The 16,169-nt window shown below is 39.3% G+C and overlaps 1 protein-coding gene across 1 annotated transcript in view; it reads right to left on the bottom strand.

Moving 5' to 3' along the window:
- The window catches only part of ADAMTSL3 (ADAMTS like 3), a 465,354-nt gene that overhangs the window by 437,521 nt on the left and 11,664 nt on the right, over positions 1–16,169 (bottom strand). The window lies entirely within an intron of this gene.

Genomic DNA, 16,169 nt, shown 5'->3' with positions numbered 1-16,169 from the left:
TAAACCACTCCAGCGTAGCTGTAGCATTAAGTTTAGGATCATTGTCCTGATGGTGAACCTTCAACCCAGTCACTAATCTCTGGCAGACGGAAACAGATTTTCCCCAAGAATTGCCCTGTACTTGTTAACATCCATCTTTCCTTCAACCCTGACCAGTTTTTTCAGTACCTGCCAATGAAAAGCATCTCCACAGCAGCACATGTTATTTGGCCAACTCAAAACATGTTTTTATGTTTTTCTTTAACCCCATCCCTCCGCAGCCATTTTACGGTTCTTCATATTCTTCACTTCCTACCCACCTTCTGAAAGCCATAACTTTTTTATTTTTCCTTCGATATAGCCATATGAGGGCTTGTTTTTTTGCAGGATGAGTTGTAGATTTTCACTGCTCCATATTGTACCATATAATGTACTGAGAAAGTAGAAAAAAATTATTTGATGGAATGGGAAAAAAACAGTGATTCCTCCATTGTTTTTGGGTTTCGTTTTACAGCGTGCACCATGCAGTAAAAATTACATATATTTACTTTATTCTGAAGGTTAATGTGATTAGAGTAATACCAAATTTCTATAGTTTTTTTTACATTTTACTACTTTTACAAGAAAAAAAATGAATTGTTAAAAATGACATTTGTTTTTTGTCTCCATATTCTGGGAGCAATAACTTTTTTATTTACTGTCAATTGAGCAGAGTGATGGCTTGTTTTTTGCATTCCAAGCTGTATGTTTTATTGTTTTCTTTGGGGTACATAAGATTCTTTGATCAACCCTGTCTGAGGCGCCCCCCTTTTCTAATGTCTTACTGTAGATGCCGTGGTTGCTATTGACCACAGCATCTAAAGGGGTTCAATGAGCGGGATCCCACTCATTGCAGTGAAGTGTTGGCTGTAACGTACAGCCGACATGCTCATCTTATGGAGCGGGCTCAAGCCATGAGCCAGCTTTATACTTTCTATTCTGACCGCCGCCGTATATTTATATGGCAGATGTCGGGAAGGGGTTAAGCAATGGTTAATGGCCAATCTTCCATAAAGTTCCACTCTTTGGAGTGTATGGTTTATAGTGTAAATATGGACAGATACTTCCCTCTCCGCTGTGGATCGTTGGAGCTCCTTCAGTGTTATCATTGGTGTGTTCGTTGAATCTCTGATAAATGCCCTCCTTGCTATCTGTGAGTTTTGGTGGGCGACCTTCTCTTTTCAGGTTTGAAGTGTTGCCGAATTCTATCCATTTTGTTTCTAATGGATTTAATGGTGCTCTGTAGGATGTACAAAGTTTGGGATATGTTTTTTATTACCCAACTCTAATCTATACTCCACAACTTTGTCTCTGACCTGTTTGGAGAGCTCCTTGGTCTTCATGTTACTTGTTTAGTGGTGTTGTAAACTCAGGGGCCTTTCAGAACAGGTGTATTTATACTGACGCCATGTGACAGATCATGTGACAGCCATGATTAAGGACGTGCCTAACGTCTGAAACGCGTAGGCTTCAGGACTGGATCGTTATTCACTCCCGTATGCACACCAGGACTCCAACCTATTGGACCTTTTTAATCGAATATTTAGTAAACTTGGAACTAGTTTCCGTTTTATCCTCTTCAGCGCTGGACTCAACCCTCTTGCCTCTGCCAGATCATGTGACACTTTGATTGCACACAGGGGACATTATTCAACTAATTATGTGAATTCTGAAGTTACTTATTCTACAAAAAGATTGAAACAAATTATTTGTTTTCCTTTCACTGTAACAATTTGGACGATTTTGTCAGGATCATTACATAAAATCAAATTTAAAATCCATTTTAATTTCAGGTTCCAGTGGGGGCTGAATACTTTCAAAAGGCACTGTATATATAAATCTTATACAAATATGCAATATATACAGTATACGGTATACACATATACATTTGTCCAATCCTCAGACTATAAAACAAAACACTAAATACTGAAAATATTTAGTTGGCTTACTTTAGTCCACTTATTTGCGACAAAATTTTGGTGCAATTTGTTGCATTTTAAGCCACACCTCATTTTTCGCTAAGCGAGTTGGGCAAGTCGCAAATATCTGTACTTTTTGTCGCATTTCATTAATGAATTTGTCTAAAATGACTTGCGCCATGAAGAAGGTGCAGCTTAGGCCAACTATCTGGCACAACACCAAATTTGCAATATCCTATTAAAGCGCCATAAATCAATTCTAAATGATTTGATTAAACAGATCTAAAAGTGTAGGTTACTTTTGAAATTACAATTAAGAAAATAATTATTAATTGAACTCTCTCACCTTTAAAGCAGTGATCTCAATCAGATTTAGGCTATTCTGTTTTAAGCTGGCTATACCCATAAGATGGCTGACTGTTTGGACCTTAGTTTTCATTACTAACTCCCTCAATTGGTTAACGATAAGTCACTACCAGACTTCTCTGACAGCTGCTTTTAATCTCGGGTAACAAAAGATTGGGCATATTGAAAACCCGATCTTTCTTTCTGCCAACAGTAGGGGACAACCAAACTGCCATCGGAACAAATCACCAGTCTAAAGTAAATTTTTCTAGCGTAGTTTAAAACAAATGAAGGTTGAATTTCAATTGGTTGTTGTAAGAAACAAGTAAAAAAAAATTTCCAAGACACACTTTCTATACTTGAGGTCCATTATGACTAGGGCCAGCTTTACAGAAATAAATATATGGGATAGAAGGGGCAAAAAACAGCAATAATAGTTTATAAGTACATTAGCCTACACATACATGAGTCTCATGTGACTAACAGTATGTTCTTCTGCCCACACCCACAGTACATGCAGTCAGCACTTTACAGGGCTGTTTAAAGACAAACACCGGCAGGCATGTGAAATCATTCTCACCACCTCCTAACTTAGACCCCCTTATAACAATGGTATTACTATTTTCTCCCCATACCACCTCTAACTTGCTTTTTAGAAAATTATAATAATCCAATTTCTGTCTGCCATTAGCTCTGGTAACTATGTGTCCCACTATGCCTTATCCAAGCACCAACCACATAAAGGGTTTGGCTAGATTATAGCTATAAGAAGCTATAGTTTTATAGGACATTTGAAATTGGGAGCAGAATATTGGAGAGACACATAAGCTGGTCTAAGACATGGGAAGGTACACAAGAGAGGCTGAAGTATGTGCACTGTGCAGAAGTATTCATGTCACAGGCAGACATGAAAACCAAGAGAGATCATTGGTTGGCAACAGTCTTACATTCTCTACAGGAACTAGGAAGCAGCTAGGAGGATATCCAGTGTCATGGTCTGTTTCAGATTCAGAGTCCAGTGGCTGGAATTTTTAGACAGGAGTGTGTTAATAGCAGGTAGACAGATAAGTGGCAACAGGTTGTAGCATGAGGCAGAGACGTGGTCAGGAAACATTCCAAGTTCAGTACACAAATAAGCAGCAACAGTTTGTAGAAAGACAGCAAGGAACTAGACTACAGTCAGGAAGCTCAATAGTCTTACAAGGAGAAAATGCAAGCACCAGACTTCTATATCAAGCCAAAAGGGCGAGACTAATCAAGGCAAGGAATCCAATAAGGGAGAAATCAAGAGAGCCTAGACAACAGATTCAGTAGTGGAGCTGTCCAACACTTCAGATGGCTCATTGAGAAGCGCCACTGCCTGGGACACAGGAATCTCTGGGTTCAAATAAAGACATCCAGTGACAACAGCAGAATGTTATTATATTCTGTATAATAGTTATTATATAATTATATTCTATAATTCAGAAACCTACAAGACAGCAGTGGCAATAGACATCATGACCACAGGTGATAATGATTTTCATCTGAGTTTCCCTTTAAGGGGTGCAAATGCGCCTGCTAGCTTAGCCTTATTAAGGGTGGTGACCGATTCCCTTAAATATAAGGAAAACTGGCAATAAAGTACACAATGTTAACTATGCAAAAATATATGTGAAAGATTGTGTTATTTTCTTTTCTGAAGTATATTAGGACATAAATATTTGTTCATACTCATGTGACTCGAGGTCCTGCTACCATGAAACTTCACAAAGATTACATAGAAAATTTCTGTACAACCAAATAAAAAGTCTTTTATTTTAAACCCAACTCCCAAGACAGCCATGATTATATACATTGTTCTCCAGCACATTCCATAACCTCTGAACAACTGTAAGAGTTAACTATTCACATGGTTTGGTCGAAACACAAGGCCTCTATTTCCAAAATAGCAGCAGAAAATTTTCGCATTGCGTGCTCATCTTATTTAATCACTTCCCCTGAGGAAGAATGAACAAGTCAGGGGGTGAAAAAAAAGTCTTGACAAACTCTCTATTCCAATGGGATATCTGCGACTGGACGCTGCTAAAAGAATTGTGAAAACTGTGAGTTAAGACACAGGTGCACTTATATTGCCAGAAGACAATCTTAATTAAAAAGAGTTGTTTTTTTTCCCTGCATATATTATATCCAGGCTATAGTGATATAAACTTGATCTACAATCACAAATAATTGTTTTTGTTGCTTTTGTCTGTGTGGATGCACCATAGCGGCTAAGGCTTCGTTCATGGGTTCTGTCGGAGCTTTCCGTCAGGGGAACCAATGAACGGAATCCAAACTGAAACAAACAGAAACCATAGGTTTCCGTTTGCATCACCATTGATTTCAATGGTAAAGGATCCGGTGCAAATGATTTCCGTTTTGACGGAATCAATACCGGCGGGAACTTTTAAACAGCGGTGACAAACGGAAACAGTTTGCACCGGATCCGTCACCATTGAAATCAACGGTGATGCAAACAGAAACCTATGGTTTCCGTTTGTTTTAGTTTGGATTCCGTTCATAGGTTTCCCTGACGGAAATCTCCCACGGAACCCATAAACGGAGTCCCAACGCAGATGTGAACAAAGCCTAAACTATGTCAGCATTGGCCACTGGCATGGAGGCCAGTGATCAGGGGCGTAGCTAAAAAGTACTGGGCCCCATACTAAACTTTTGAATGGGCCCTCCATGAGCATTTACCAGAGCCATTGGAAAGTTAGGGTGAAGGCGCACTTGCCAACCGAGTCGCGGGTAAATAGACCCAACGTAAGAGAAATCCAACCCCAGACCAGAACCCAAAAGTAATTTAGACTCCAGACCAGACCCCAAAATATATTTAGACCCCTAAACCAGACCCATAAATTGAAACACCAAACCACTTAATTAATTCAAACCACACACCAGACCTTTAGTGAAGACATTAATGAAGACCCAGACCACAGTCCAAAATTTATTCAGACCCCAGACCAGAGCCCATAAATTAATTCAGATTTCAGAGAAGGCACCTAAATTAATTCAGGCCCCAGGCCAGTCCCCTGCATTAATTCAGAATCCAAATCACAACACAGCCGTAGGCAGGAGACAGCATGTCGCTACATCGAGTCCCCTGTGGCTCCATATTACAAAGTCGCAGGGACTCTTTGTGCCGTCATACGTTACACTGTCAGGTGGGAGAAGCATTCAATGTTACATTTTTTAATGTTATACTTCATTTGGTTTAATTGAAAGCGGCCCCAGTTTCCGCTTTGTACTGGGACCCAGGGTGCTTAATTTAAATTTACATTTGAACACAATTTTACAGTTTTGATAGTTAATGTAAAAGTTTAATAACTTCATAAATAGGGGCGTGGCCTGGCTGCTGACCGAGATGGCTGCATGAGAGGTTAGCTCCGCACCTGAGATCTTGAAACAGCGACGATAGAGACAGCTACATACCTTAAAAGACACGAACCGTCCGTGGGAACTAGCTGCCGACATGCCCAAGAAGAAAAAGCTAACGGCGAAACCGGAGAAGCTGATGGACTTCTTCTTTTCTGCAGCCTCCGAGAGAAGCCAAGATGGCGCGGACACAGACACATGTGCGGGCCTCGTGTCGTCTGATCACCCGCCCGGACAGCGGGGCGCGCGTACTACAGCAAGCCTGCCGAGACGCAGCACATCAGCACCTCCCCGTCCTCCGGTAATAGCTTCTTCAGCGGAGTGGAGCCAAGAGAGAGAGGAGGTGAGAGATGCTGACACAGACATACCATTGAAATGCCATTCAAGGGAGTTCTCCTCATCTGCTCCGACGTCACCATCCCCCATTAGCCAGAAGATCCACACACAGCAGCTACAGCCTCCGTCTGCCCTCATAAACGAGGTAAGCCAAGATGTTATTCCAGGGCTGGGGGTCTTGGAGAATACCGATATGTTTGAGGGCATCCCTACATCTGACATGGCACTTACTGATTCCAGCATGAAGCACATGTTGCAAGCGTTGAGACGCTCATTGCAAACGGACATTGGCCATTTGATTAATCCTCTCCATGTGGCGGTACAGGAAGTGGACCAAAGGGTTCATGTTGTGGAATCTAAGATGGGAGAATTTGCAAGCTCACACAATAATTTAATTGATGCCCATTACCAAATGGAAACAGAAGTGCAGTTTCTCCGCACCAAGGTGGCAGATCTGGAGGATAGATCTAGGAGAAACAACATCAAATTTAGGGGTATACCTGAAAATTAGCCCCCCAAGAGTTGGAGCAATTTATCCAAAAGTTAATACAAGTTATGCTTCCCACGTGTCGGCCATCTGATATGCTGATAGATAGAGCCCATAGGGTCCCTCGCCCTAGACATCTGGAAGAATCAGTCCCTAGAGATGTACTAGCTCGGATCCATTTTTATCAGACCAAAGAGAATTTAATGGCGGCAACAAGAAAGCTAGGAAGCCTACCAGAGCCCTACCGGAAGCTAATGCTATTTACGGATCTATCTGCGGCAACGCTTCAGCTTCGTCGACACTTGAATCCGATTACTGCAGTATTGAGAGAAAACAAGATTGTATATAAGTGGGGATTTCCAGTGCGGCTGATTATATCCAGTAACAACGAATTCCACATTGTTAGGAATATGGAAGAAGGGTTGGCCTTATTACGCAAATGGAACTTACAAGTAACAAATGCAGATTCAGCACAACGACAAGTTCCGAGACCGATATCAGATGGATGGCAGTCCGTTAAACAGCGGAGAAGGGACAAGATCTGAGGTTCCTAAGAGAGATCTCGGGTGAACCAAGCGGCTGATTCCTGCAGACTCGGTACTCAGGGACAATGTTCTCTAAACCCGAAAATTTGAGGTTAGCTAAAATGCTAGACCTCTTTGTTTGTCTGCCCACAAGGGCATTATTCACAAAGTCATGTTTATTTATGGTTATGCTGTTTTATTGTTTATCTGTTTTCCCACAAAGTTTGACAATATGTCTAAGAATGCTGAAGGCACATCGCTATGTGACAGTTAATCTGCTGACGAGTGCATCTCTAAAATATATCAATCTCGTTGTAATTCCTAATGGTACTTAAAATTCTTTCCTTAAATGTAAAAGGGCTGAATAGCCCACAAAAAAGGGCATACTTATGGGCTGAAGCTAAAAGCTTATCGTGTGATGTCATATGTGCTCAAGAGACGCATCTTGTCCAGAAGGACGCATTTCGGATGAAACATCCAAATTTCAGATGCGTGTTTCAAGCACACTATCATACCAAATCTAGGAGGGTACTTATTGCTATGAGAGATTCCCTGGCTTTCCAACTTATTACTGAGGTCGTGGACCCCATGGGTAGATTTGTCATACTGGTCTGCTCCATCAATAGTGTGATATACACAATAGCGTCTATATATGCGCCGAATAAAGGCCAAATAAGATTTGTTCATAAAATATTGAGACGGGTGAATAAGATCAAGCAGGGGAGACTTGTCATATGTGGAGATTTCAACACGGTGTCGGATCCTACGGTGGATACAACCTCTTCTGCCAGAGGAAATGCGCCGTCCCTGGGCATAGTACTGTGGCAGAGGGAGTTGTATGATGTGTGGAGAACGCATCATACTACGGAACGAGATTATTCATTCTTCTCGGCAGCACACAAAACATATTCAAGAATAGACATGTTTGTAGTAGACAAAGAAAGTTTAGTAGTCTCTCAGGCGTCCACGATTGAAACCATTACGTGGTCGGATCACGCCGCCATTACATTGTCGATAGAAGAGACGTATAATTCCAAGCAGACATATATATGGAGAAGTAATTCATACATTTTAAATCACTCAAAATAAAGGCCTATTTTTGAAACAGATCTGAAGGAATATTTTGAGGCGAATGTTGACTCGGTAAATGATCCATACATCTTATGGAATGCCCATAAAGCTTTTATAAGGGGAACATTTATTAAGCTGGGACATAGGGACAAAAAAGAATAACTTCATAAATAGATTACATTATTTATCTTGTACTGATCTACAGCCTGTATTATTGTCAAGAGCTGCATTCTAAATTCTGCAGGTTGCAATTGTAAGTAGTCAGCAGCACTGTGACTTGGTATTGGAACAGCCAAGAATTCTAGTAGATTTCAGCTCCGAAGCCAAGGGAATTATTAAAGGAGCGCTAGATGGGAATGGGTTATAATGCTGACTGTAATGCAAGTAATATATTTGCAAAGTTACTCAACATTTTGATGTAGATTACATCCATATGAAATGTTGATGGTTGTTTAAAGATTAAGTTGTTCTATAACTTATGCCCATGGTGTTAAATAGAGTATTCAAACCAAACCAAAGCATGTTTGTGGATATAAAAGCAGTAATTATAGTATATCTATGTACACTTACACACGCAGTACAGGATCGGATAGATTTCAGAGAGGCACAACCAGTACACTGTTGTACAAAGTTTGGATTTATCTCCTCCAGACAAGTTCAATTAGCAGAGTGAGTACAGACCTGTTATGCTTCTCTGTACTTCGAAATGGCATTTCCTAATATTTCGGACAAGCAAAATAGAGATAACTTATGCTTTACACAGCTGCTGTCCTTAAAGTCTTCTGTGAAGCCAGGCCTAGGAACACACTATTTGTGTTTTTGCGACCAAGTTAGAAAGATTTATGTTCAGTTGAGTTGAGCCTTTTTTCCAACTATTTCCTCCGTGGCACTGCTTCACAGTACAGGAAAGGGGCAGTCACGAAATAACGAGGCCAGAAGTGAACGTTGTGTTTGGTTTGATAGTGGAGTATTAATCTGTTATCAGACTGTCAGCAGCTACCTTTTATGCCCTTTTCAGCAATTACACACCCAACGCATGCATTTCTCTAGCCTTTAACAACAAATTTCAACAGTAGGAATAGCATCAGGTACTACAACTCTCAGCTATGTAATCTGTAGAAATATCATCCATGGTCCAGCATGGACAACAACTCTAAGCTCCATTAATTTCACGGGAGGTAGGGAAATGTATAGTTGTCACACACCGGTCAGAATTAAGGTTCCTTAGTATTTTAAGCATCATAAATTACTTCTAATATTCCTACAAATCATAAGAAAAATAAGTATTCAATATATTAGTTTGAAGGATTGATAAATTGCAATTTTTGACAAGGAACTAGGGTTTACTTCTAATTTGGAGTTTGCCACCAAAAATATAATAACCTCGTAAGCCACTATCTTTACAAAAACCACCATTATGCCATCTAGGGATATAGATAGTAATAAAAGGCATGCGTTGATCCACTTAATGCATTGATAAATCTGAATGAAAATTAATTGTCTAAGATGTTAATGAAAATATTTTAATAAAACGTACAAAGCTGTCTATGCATGCGGTAATAAATCAGCCATACAAGGCCAAGATTTGTGAAGTCAAAGTGTACACCTTTGCTTTTATACAAATAAAATATTGTATACATATTACTAATAAACATATCATAAACATGTACACATTGGTGAAATTTGCAATGAATATAACCATACATATTTTATATAGGTTACATAATGATGTAGAGAGCTGAATTTGTCAATGTAAGACAGTTCAGTATGCCATTTAGCACATGTCCTGATATCTTGTCATGTCATCTGTTATTTTTCACTGTGTGGCAGGTCAATCTACAATTCACTAAAAAGTTCAAAGCGTACCTAACTTTTCAGGTGACATTTAATAATAAGAATAAGCTGTCATATTTGTGTACATGAGGAATAACACTATTTCTGGCCATTATATGACTTGTATTCTGAATTTTTATCAGTTTTCCCCTCTGTAGGCTCTCTCGCTAATTCCCTAACTGCTATCATGTCTTCGATACACTTCATACATAGAAAAGAGGAGAATCCTGCTCTCATCTATCTATCTATCTATCTATCTATGCTGCAGCAACATGGAGGATATTACACATCAGTAACGAGCAGTGTAGCTGAGAATTCAGCACTTGGGTTAACAGTTTTACTTACCAGAAAGTTGGAGCGTCTGTGTCTTTTTCCCTCTGCTCCTGCTCCTCTTCCCCTCTCCATAGACTTGTAACAGCAGTGTGCCTGTATCTATTTCTCTCTCTGCTTCCTTCTCCTGCTCCCCCTGCCCTCTCCATAGACTTGTATAGGCAGCGTGTCTGTGCCTTTTTCTCTTCTCCTGCTCCCTCCTTCTGCTCTCCTCTCTGCTCTCCCTAGACTTCTATAAGCAGTGTGTGTGTCTCTTTCTCTTCTCCTACCCCCTCCTGCGGCTGCCCCTCCCCTCTCCATAAACTTTTATTGGCAGGCAGTGAGGAGACACACCCCCACCTTCTGCAGTCCATCAATTCTGCTCTATAATTAGGGATGGATTTTGCCTCACAACAGGGGACGGACAGCAGATTACAGGAAGGGAGAAACCTAGTGGCAGTAACTTCACACAGAATTTGCATGGATGAAAAAAAAATGTAACAGTAAATATATGTATATATATATATATATATATATATATATATATATATATATATATATGGTACACTTTTATATTAGCATAAGTTGTTTGAAAAGTTACTGTCCATTTAATATCAAATCAACTATGTTGATCTGTATTATGGCATTTAGGACATGGAGAGTAGTGGAAAAGGACAAAATGTAAATCCGACCCTTGATTTGTACTTGAACAAATTAGATAAATTACTGTAAGTAAAAGCCACAGCCCAACAAATTTTAGTTTGCAGTTGTAATTAGCAATTAACATCAGTTCACACACAAAAACGCTGAGAACAAAAATCCGGTAAAATGAACAAAAAGTGATATATTTAGATATATATCTTTAAAAGCACAGCAGGTCTAAGAGTTGAGCATTCATTCCCAGTATGTTGCCTTTATATATCTGCCCTATATATCAAGAAGGTGGGAAAGAAGCCAGGATATAGCATGCAGGAAAAACAGCAGCCTTTCCGCTGTGAAATCAGAGAGACGGAAACCATAGCACTGGTTAATACCACATGGGCTCCATGTCTTCCTTACAGCTTTAACAGAACAGAAGCTAATGATATAAACACCACTATACTATCCATATGTGGGAAAATCAGCTTGTTACTTAAACAAAGACACTAGAACTAGTTATATAGAGGTCTATAATTGTTGAAGCAAATGTCACAAAAGATTTTGAAAATATCTTACATGTTTTTGTTTGGTCATTTTATATAGAGCTGGACTTCTTAGCCGGCTGATAAGACCTAATATTCCCATGCATAGCTGAAAAAAATAACGATGTGCTAGCGAGGCAGTGAGAGAAGTGTATAATGGAAACTTCTCAGTCTGTTATAAATATAAGTTCTGAAACAGATAGATTAGGTTAGCAGATGTTATTAAAATTGACAGTATGTCTAAATTTAATCAATTTTTTGGCAGCTGGTTTGGTTTCAAGGATTAAAAGTGGCAGGAGGTGAGGGGGGTGCTTGATCTAAAACTTCCAGGAAAAATAGAATGATAGTTATCAAAAGAAAAACAAGTTGTTAGACATCATAAAGGAATGGGATATGGAGTACCACAATATCAAACTACATGTATACATAGCTACAGATTTAGAACTTCCATGCCTATTGTATTCTCAGCTCTTCAATAAGACCAGAATTTTAAAATACAATATTATATAAAATCAGAAAATAAATGTGTAGAAATCAACTTCAGAAAACGTAGTAAAAGGATTATGTCACCAGGACTCCATCAATTGTATACTCTATAGCAGTGTTTCCCAACCAGTCCCTTGCAGACACTACTGTACACCAGTGGCACCAGGGTGGTCACAGAATTACTCAAGCATGGCAGTAGGGACACAACTATATTATTGCCAGTTAACAGTAAGGTAAGAGCCATATCACTTGGTCATATCTTCCGTGGACTTTTTCCCTTGATATTGATATACAGTGTGGCTCAACACTACCTGTCATATCTGAAAGTGGCTCACCACCTATTATATACCTGCCAATTTTGGGGACCTATAAAATACAGGCATTACACCCTACAAACTATATATTTCCTGAAAGCAGACAACCTAACTATTGCAATTATCTTGATGTGCTGTTGGCAGCCATGTCCACCTTCACGTAACTTTGTGAAAAACAGGAATTATTGAAAAACAAAAAAAGGATTCTAACATACATTTGCACCTAAAACTCACATACAAACAGAGGTTTACACACAAAAACATGTATAAAAATAATAAATCAAGGTGTGCAAAAATTCATATATGTCACATACGTCTACATCAAGAAAATATTGTGCTCTCAAAAACGCTGAAATAGAGGCCACGCAATATTTGGACATCATCCATAAGTGTGTTAAACATACTGTATATACTGCACACGACAGACAGCTACTATGCTCCCACAATATACATTTCATACCATTTATAAAAATATAACCACCTTCATGCAACTTTGCATCAAAAAATTATTCTAAGCAAAAAATGCATGAAAATTCAACCTTGTGACTAAAATGCGTACTCAAGCAGACATCTTATGCAAAAAAAAAAATTACTCTGCAAAGAACTGTAAAATGTGAGAAGTTGATACATACCACACATGTCTACATTCACAGGTGCGTGTGTTAAAGAAACGCCAAAACCACAGATATGAACCAACCAATTCTTGCATGCAAATTAAATTGGGAATTCTATAGGTATAGCATTTTCCATCTTCCTATACAAATCTAAGTCTGTGTTTACACGTCGCGCTCAATTCGTGGTTTTTGCAAAATGCTCCATTTTGCCGCGATTCTGCAAAAATCACGTCAAAAAGCACAAATTATCCACAACATGTAAACACAGCCTGACCTTAATCAATAATTGCAATTCCCTAATCCTAACCTAAAGGGTTAACTAATAATATTTTTTTTTCAAGGAACTAGTTAGAAACAATTGTTTATGGTGACCATCAGTAGATGAAAATATATTTTCTGACTGACGGAAATCTTTTCCATTCATCAGAAATAAATTAGAAATTCTTATCTAGTGATAATTATTATCGTTATGACTGTAGCGTGTAAGAGGAAATGCTAAATAAGCGGTCAGCGGAATTTACGCTAAAGTATAGGTACGGATAGAATAGGGATAAAATTTACAAACGTTAATAATAAATAATAACAAAAAAAAAAAAAAGACCCCTCATATGTGACAGAGAGCAAAGTATGCTCTTTGATTGATAAGGGGGGTTGACAACATGAAGAAAAGTTCATCTTACCCCTCTCCCTGTGGTCATCTACAGCCATACAGGGACAGGAGAAAGATCACAGCTTCTCCTTCTCTCCCTGCACACTGCCTGCATGCCCCCAGCTGTCTCGCCCAACCTTCTCCACACAGGCTGAAATGGGAGCTGCAAATATAGTCAGCTCCCATTTCATCCTGCTCTACCTCAAGATGGATTGTAGCTAGAGCTTTAATCCAGGGCTTGTTTTATAGCTCTTAGCTTTCAAAGAAGCCCAAGCTTGCAGCTCTAACTACGACCTAGCCTGAGTTAGAGGCGCTAAAAGCACAGGTTGAATTGAGAGCTCCCATTTCATCCTGCTCTACCTCAAGATGGATTGTAGCTAGAGCTTTAATCCAGGGCTTGTTTTATAGCTCTTAGCTTTCAAAGAAGCCCAAGCTTGCAGCTCTAACTACGACCTAGCCTGAGTTAGAGGCGCTAGAAGCACAGGTTGAATTGAGAGCTTCAAATTTATTCCGTTCTAACTTCAAACTGCTCTATCTCTGGCTAGAGCATAGTTAGAGCTCTGAGCCAGCGCTCATTTGAAAGATTCTTAGCTTTCAAACAAGCCCTGGATCGCAGCTCTAGCTACCATCTAGCCTGAGTTATAGCCATTAGTAGCAAGTACGTATCAGATATGTCCTTGACTACTGAAATGCCTTCTTACCTTATGAGATTTGTACTTGGTAGGGAAAGGGTTAAATTTAACTTTCAAATTGCTATTCCTCATTACCAAACCCTGATTTGTGGATGTTAGTGGCTATCTGTTCCGGTTCATAGAGGGGGGTCCTGAGCAGGGGACTAGCCTGTATAACATAAAAGGGTATATGGAAAAGCGGTTGTGTTCATGGAACAATCCCTTTAAAAAAAATTACAAATTCAAACATAGATTGAAATGGCAATAATTTAATATTATATATTACAAATCAAAGTAATATTAATAAAGCCTTTTTTAAGCATATGTTGCACACAGACAAGGCTGCAAATCTGAAAGGCCAATAAAAGTTTACTGAAAACATATTCTGCACTGTAGGGGTTAAAGAGTTATTTGGGAAGAATAGACTGGGAGCAGGTGCATGTGGGCAATTTACGGCTTTTAGTGGTAAAAGATGGTTTCATCACTGCATTTTTGTTAACTCTGTATGCCCTCTCATTAGCCTCTCCTCTTCAGTTTCATAACGCCTGCAATTTCAATTTATGACATCATATCTGGATTGTGTTCTGAGAAATACAGCAGGCAGGTTATCCTGGGGCTCCAATGAGCTCAACTCTCCAACCAACCAGAAAAGTCTGCCTCTCTACCAGCGTTCAAAGAGAATGATGTCAGAAGGGGATGCTTAGACTCAGACAGTCAACAATCGAGGGGGAAGAGAACAGACTCCGCAAAAGTCAAAACAAAATCCCTCTGAGACTGATCAAAATATGCTATTTGATTCCGAAACTGGTTTGCTTTCCTTTTCAATTTTGTGGTGTAGACCGATATTCCTTGACAGCAGCCCTCTATGATATGTGTCTGGATAAGTATTTATCTTATGGGAGATTTCAGAGGTTTCCCCACTTACAGAGATAACTATATTCTGAGAATGTTTAACAGCCCTACAATAAAAGGATGTGCCCATAAAGAAGGTCTACACAAAAAAATATTATTAATAAGGCAACAGTAACACTTCCAAGCCTCCTTGCCCTTGTCTTCCCGCAGGTCAGTATCAGTAAAGGATAGAGCTAAAGACCTGAGTCACGCAGTGGTATTCTCTATCAAGGCCAGCATTATTAATCAGATTGTTCTAAAAATCAATTTAGGTAGAGAATCTCTTTAATGTAAGGGTCTACAATTTCTTACAATTGGATTGCAGTATTTTATTGCTCCGATACATCTAAAATAAATAAAAAAACACTTAAAAATATCTGACCATGTGGTGTATACAGCCCCTATGAAGACCTATGTATCTCCATGGTTAGAGACTACAATCCCTGTGTTGTCTGAGCCTACAGTCATGTTACTTCCTTCCATCTGCACCGCAATGTACTGACTGTAAATTATCAAGAATAAGAAGCAGAGCGAAATGAGCGAGGTTCTTTCACATAGTGTTTTGACTTTACGTATGGTGCGTATGCCGGGAAAATCTTCTAACATACCTACCAAAAGTAAATCCCTGACATATGCAACTGTATACCACACAGTTGCATACGGTGTCCATAGGTACTCTATGGAGACGTTTGAAGCATGCGCCAAGAGCATTTACTGGCACATGCGCCAATTGGACACAGTGAATGCAGTGTGAACGTAGCTTAACACATGACTGCTGGACCATACTACACGCAGGGGGAACTCCTCTATGAACTCAGAATTTTTTAATAGGGTATTCTGTTTTGTTTTTTTAACCAGACAAATCCTTACAGGAATAACAGTGCTGCTGATCATGGAAAAAATAGTAGCAGCACCATGTGTATTAAAAATTTTTTTTTAGTAGTGATGTGATTCTCTGGCATCTCAGTACCGCCAAATTTAAACAAGTCCCTACAATGACAATTTGTTATAATACAGTTTAATTTGAAGATAACATATCTTGATCTAACCCATAAAACTGTTAGTACTAAGCATATCGTAAAAGCAGACCGAGACTGGCATTTTCTTTACAAGCAAGAGTTG

Source organism: Rhinoderma darwinii, chromosome 3 (genome assembly GCF_050947455.1).
Source record: "Rhinoderma darwinii isolate aRhiDar2 chromosome 3, aRhiDar2.hap1, whole genome shotgun sequence".
Classification (NCBI taxonomy): domain Eukaryota; kingdom Metazoa; phylum Chordata; class Amphibia; order Anura; family Rhinodermatidae; genus Rhinoderma; species Rhinoderma darwinii.
The sequence above is the reverse complement of the archived record's forward strand: the minus strand, read 5'-3'. Positions and strand labels throughout refer to the sequence as shown.